Genomic DNA, 6,118 nt, shown 5'->3' on the forward strand with positions numbered 1-6,118 from the left:
CTAGAAATATCTCTATATTGCTGGACGAGTTTCCGATATGTGTGCGCTAAAATGCTATTTCTCATGTTAGGTTGTTTAGTAAGTCTTCCCCACATAAATATATTCTAAATGTATATATATATATTGTTCTACATATTTTTTCCTTTTTTTTTTTTTTTTTGAAATATGAAATATCTTGTGTTGTATTTGTGTTTTCTCTTTACTTTTAGTGCATTTTTTATTTTCAGTTTGGAACCTTTCCAGATTTTATTATCTTACATTTGAAATTGTTTTTATGTTATTGTTGCAACATTATTGTAAATCTGTGCATTAATGAGAGAGGCGCAGAACTGTTAGAGTCAAAAAATGCTGAATGCACTTTGATATGATACAGAGTTATTTCTAGCTTATTTCTCACAAAAGCGTCTTTGGAATGCCAATTCGTCATACATGATTAAATTTGGTATTAGTGATGCTATACGTTTTGCTATTAGTCAAATGTCGAAACGAAAAACATAATAATGAGAGAGAGTAGATTTCGACCAAAATTTAATTTTTCTACATATCTGCATACAACGCTGTAACGTACATTAAAACAACAGAATTTTTATTTAGAATTTTTTTTCATATATGTTACCGTTTTAGCAGCATTCATTCAGAAATACTAAACTTTTTTTTTTTTTTTTTTGAAGCTGCGTTTCGCACCCTTAACGATCCTATGAGCACGTTTAGAAAGCTGTGTGTCTTATTTTGGTCATCACTACAACATATTCAAAGACGACCAAAATCGAAGTGCATCCCTTGGGTAGGTTTCTTGTTAGACATTTGTCATGATACGCTACCAGCATTCCAATACTTCGTCATAGAAGGCAGCCACCTGTTCTTTCGTCCAATTCTCTACGTTGGTGTGCCGTTCGTTGTCTGTGCCAAAATGCTGCCCTCATAGCCGTGGTTCATGTGAGCAAAGACATAAAAATCAGAGTGAGCCAAGTCGGTGCTGTGCACTTTCCACTGAAAATGTTGCAGGAGTATTTTCTTTGTATGTATACTACGCGGCTGAGAATTCTCATGAAGAAGGAAACGCATGACAGTTACGCTATGTGGGCTGCATGAACTCAAGCGAAACCCCTCAGCAGGCACCTCACACTTGGTGGAAGACTGTATTGTTCTAGAAGTCTTTACGTGCTCACTGTGCGCTCAGAACTGTAAAGTGCAACAGTCAGGCACACTAGAGACGCAACGCAACACATCTGCGCAAAGTATCGCCACATTTTCATTGTGCCTTTAACATCGCAACTGATTGCATACTGAAAAAGAAGAGCCCTAGTAGATTATGAAATGAGACACTAAAAGTAGAAGATGAAATTTACTACTTGGGCAGGAAAGTAATATGACGGCTGTAGAAGAGAAGATATAAAATGTAGACTGACAATAGTAAGAATAAGTTTGTTAGGAAGTTCTTAAGGTGGTTTTTTTTTTTTAGTGTAGCTTTGTATGGGAGTGAAACATGGTCAATAAACAGTTCAAGTCAGAACAGAATAGAGGCATTAGAAATATCGTGCTACAGAAAAGTTTCGAATATTAGATGAGTAAGTAGAACAACTAATGAAGAGTTAGTGGAACTGAGTAAAACAGAAAGCAGGTTGCAATAGTTGTGCAGATATAAATAGATTTGCACAGGATGGAGAAATGTGGAGTGCTGCATCAAACCAGTCTTCAGACTGCCGACCGAAACAACAAAAGCAACAAAAGAACATTGCATCTCAGCTTTCTCAATAGTAGAACGGAACCGGTATTCATTTCATCGTAGCACACCAAGAGTCAACGAGCATGTCTCTCTGCCAAAGGTCCACGAGCTACGAGATGATCTATGGAAGGTGCTATGTTAGTGCTGACCCTGCAACATACGTTGAGGATGGTGACGGTGGCTGCCAGAATAGTTGGCGTGTAGTCACAAGTGGCGCCCACATCGTAGTTACCTACCACCTGCGTGTCCCCCTGGAATCACCTGCTGTATGGTGGACGAGTCGATAGGAACTGTCACAACAGGCATGGATTTTGTTTAAATGTCGACCGCAGTAGTGACTGCACAGCTGATGCTGCTTTTCTACGGCAGTAGTTCACGCAGAGTGAATGTTTCTGCATACGATTTCCTATCTGTGGTAGCACATTCCAGTTTCGTTTCCGGTCCGTGCTATAAACATGGTAGGGACTGGCCCAAGACCTTAGCTTACCAGCTATGAACCAATGTGTGGAATTTCGCCTACCTTTCCCTTCGCCTACGTATTACATAAGAATTTCTAGAACCATTTTATAAGATATCTTCTCCGCTGCAGTTATTGTTAAAATCAATATTTTACTTGCAGTAAGATCCACCGCTATGAATGATGACAGTTTGCCACACTGTCTATAATTATTAAAATTAAACCACCCTTTCATTTTACATTGCTCACAGATGCATAGTCTGGATTGTCAGACCATTCTCAGGTGTCTACAAAACTTATCAGATATATCGTAATGAATATAGAAAGCTTAAAGCCACTACTGGTTGTTTAGCCTACAGAATAAAAAGAGGATCCGTTAAATGCACGTACTTTGGTTACAGTCAGCGTACATGTCCACGTCGCCTAGCATACAATAAAACAAACACAAGTTTAGTAAAGTTAGATATGATAAATGTACAGAAAGGGAAGATATTACGTAGTAAGATATTTAGCTATAAAATATTTACCTACATTGCCGAGCTTTAGAATTACAGTGACACCAAAACAATAATTACTTAACATAACCACAAGCGTCAAGGAGTACTGAACTACAACGCTAATCTTTGTGCCTCTTTGATGAGATATAAACCTGAGCGAAAGATTATGTTCTATGTATAATCTTTGTTAACCCCGATACTGAGATTGTGCAATAAATGAAAGGCAGATGGGGAAAAATTGAATATTATGTCTTTATTGTGCGAGCGAGGTTCACAAGAGGGTCCATGTACATTTATCTCAATATAGAAATAATTAATAGTTACAACAACATTTTTGTGACAGTTAATGGTGTACTTCCGAATATTCAGACGGCTGTACACGTGGAGTACGGTCAGTAATCAATCACTCCGGAAAACATGAAAGAAAACATTTTTGTGATAATTGTTCACGTAGTGTACTGTAATGACACCTACGACAAGACGAAGCACAATTTTCTATCCTTCTTCTTATGAACAGCAGCAGTAAGAAGCATCCAGGTAAAACGATAAAAATATTAATCAAAAGTGACAATATTTTCGTAATTTTTTTTTACAATAATAGATACAGCTCAAGTCCATGCATCACCTCCTGTCTTCCTTTTTATCAACATCAGTCGTGATGGAAACACTGGATGACGACATGAGAAACATAAAGGTAAAGAGCAGGGGTTTATGCCCTTACCCAAATCCAGCACATTATTTACACACAGTCGCAGATTTTAAAGTTAAGCTGCCGTCCTCAGACTTGTCGTGAAAACGAGTGGATGACCGTTAGGAGTGCTTGTGAAGTGTAGTGTAGTGTAGTGTAGTGTAGTGCTTGTATTAGTATGAGTGAATGAAAGGAGGAGGGTGAACCCCTCAGGCGGAAAAATACCTACGTCCAACTTTCCGGCTTCTCTGAGGAGTCTCTCGGTGACCGCGAACGGGAAATGAAGTGGCGTAAGTGTTTTTCGAAAACGTTCTGGTTACAGTCTTGGAGCAACTCTCCCACTGCAATTCGATTTGCATTATGCGAGCACCTTGTCTGTCATTTCCGCAGTTGTGTACTGGCACATGTCGCACTGCTGTCAACAACGTTACTGCACAGGCAGACCATACAAGATCTGCAGTAGGGTGCACCCGAGGAATGTGCGGAGGGATGTAGCGCATGCGCAGGAATGTTATTAGGATCAGGTGGTATACCCGCAGTACTGAAGGGTTGCATTCGTTCTATATTCAGACACCAAAACGAACTGGAGCAAACCGACACAGCAGTTCGTTCTCAGACTTGTATGCTCTCCAGCGCCGAAGCTGTTCGTTCCCAGGTGTGCGTTCCTTCTTGAAAACCGGATCAACTTGTCTATTCGCACAACATATTAAGCGTAATCTGTGTTTTGTGGGACACCCTGCATACCTCAACGCCGTATCTCTAGTGTCCGTTGATGGAACAGTGAACAATACAGAATATATTAAGCCCGATCTGTTGCCATTTCCACACTACCAGGGAGATCTGCTTTTTTAGTCAGGGAATACTCGTGCTGATACATCCCGTATTCTCCAACGCACTCTCTGTGATGTAACCAAGAAAGGAAGACTAGGGTCTAATATCCCGTCGACAACAAGCACATGCTAGGATTGGAGAACCCATCCAGACATTTGGCAGAAGCGATTTTGCAGATGCATGGAAAATCTTAATCTGGGTGATCGGAACAGGATTCGAGCCTCCCAAATGTGAGTAGAGTGCGCCAACCACTGCACCACCTGACCCGCTATCCAATAAGTTTGTCCACTATCCTGGTAAACCGTAAAGATTTCCAGCTGATGAACGGGACGTCGTCTGTTATCGCGTGTCACTTCACCATTTGCGATAACAATCGGCCTTAGAGTGAAACTCTATTCTGTAAGGTGTTATATGACATAAGATCTAAACCTTCGCGACGACGTCCTTTTATGAAAGATTTTCTGTTTACTTTTCGTGTCAAATCTAGGAAAAAATCTTGATTTCTCGACTAAATCCTCCATCGTTTTCGTCAGCAATAACTGTCATGGCTGCTTTTGTGGTGGCAATTTATAGCCTACAGACGCCTTGCGGGTCGGCGAACGTCATTACACAATGCTGCCAGAGGCTGTGTCCATGTCTGCGCTGGAAGCGAGATCCCGGCGCTGAGCAGACACAGAGATTTGCGCTTAACTGTTTACGTTCCCATAAGAGTGTTGCCACTACCAGTGCAGAGATGCACACAATCTCCATCTTCGTGATGTAAAGATGACGTTCGCCGACCAATCACAAGCTTTCAAATGGTCAACATAATAGCGACGGCGACAGTCACTTATTCCTGACGAAGACGATTGAGGATTTCATCGAAAGCTCGAGATTTTACCCATATTTGACACAGCAAGTGAATTGAGAATTTATTATACGATATTTCTGTGATCGTTTCTGCTCACAACTGTAGTCTCGCAATATAGCCAAAGAGATTGTTGTAGATAGACTTCATCGCCACCGTAGGATGTTGACAACGAACAGCGAGGTAGTGCTGATGTCAGTGTAAATAGAGGCGCTATTTCCAACCAAATACCAGTCATGCATACCTGTTAGCACAGCTACTGAAATTATTACAAGTCAATTTCCAGAAACACAAATTTACTCAGTGACATACAAATACTTAACTTCAGGGCATGGTAGTACAACATTCCTAGCCTGTGAGAGTCTTGCCCTGAGGCTAAGTTCAATTGGTGCACAATACAGTCCACTATCCAGTGTAGGCACTGTCGAAGAGCGGTCTATCGTCTTGGGATAGGTCAGTTGTAATGTATCTCGGCCGAGCGCCTACGGCGACTGGCCACCTGCACAACAGATCTGCCAAGCGGGTCCCGGATATACTAGGGACCAGCCTGTCAGCCGCCAGACAGCGTCCAGATCACGTCGGCCGCAGCTAGGAGGCATCAGATACGCGACTATGGATCGCGATGTAAATGGGATAAGACCCAAAGGAATTACATATATTGGCGGGCATTGATTGAAACCAAGGGGAAAGTTGAAAATTTGTCCCGGATCGGGTTTCGAATCCGGGCGTCCTGTTTAGTATGGAGACGCTCTCACCACTAAGACACACTGAACACTGACTGTACGGACCACCCTATCACGCCTCCCGTCAGACCCGAATTCTCAATTTGTGCACATACTACTAATGTAGTGCCCCCTGCCCATTATTCTCATTACTCGCAGCATTTCGCCATAGCCGTAAGTGTTCGCTCTTCCACAACAGGGGCTTACTTCGGTGCATCGAGGAAGGCGCGATAAAGTCCACCGCCTCTACGCCGCCGAATCGTCCTCCCGGGGCAACCAAAACGCTCCGGACAAACATCAGTCGGCATGTGAACTACGACGCCGCATCAACAGTCTGGATCTGTAAATTA

Source organism: Schistocerca cancellata, chromosome 2 (genome assembly GCF_023864275.1).
Source record: "Schistocerca cancellata isolate TAMUIC-IGC-003103 chromosome 2, iqSchCanc2.1, whole genome shotgun sequence".
Lineage (NCBI taxonomy): Eukaryota > Metazoa > Arthropoda > Insecta > Orthoptera > Acrididae > Schistocerca > Schistocerca cancellata.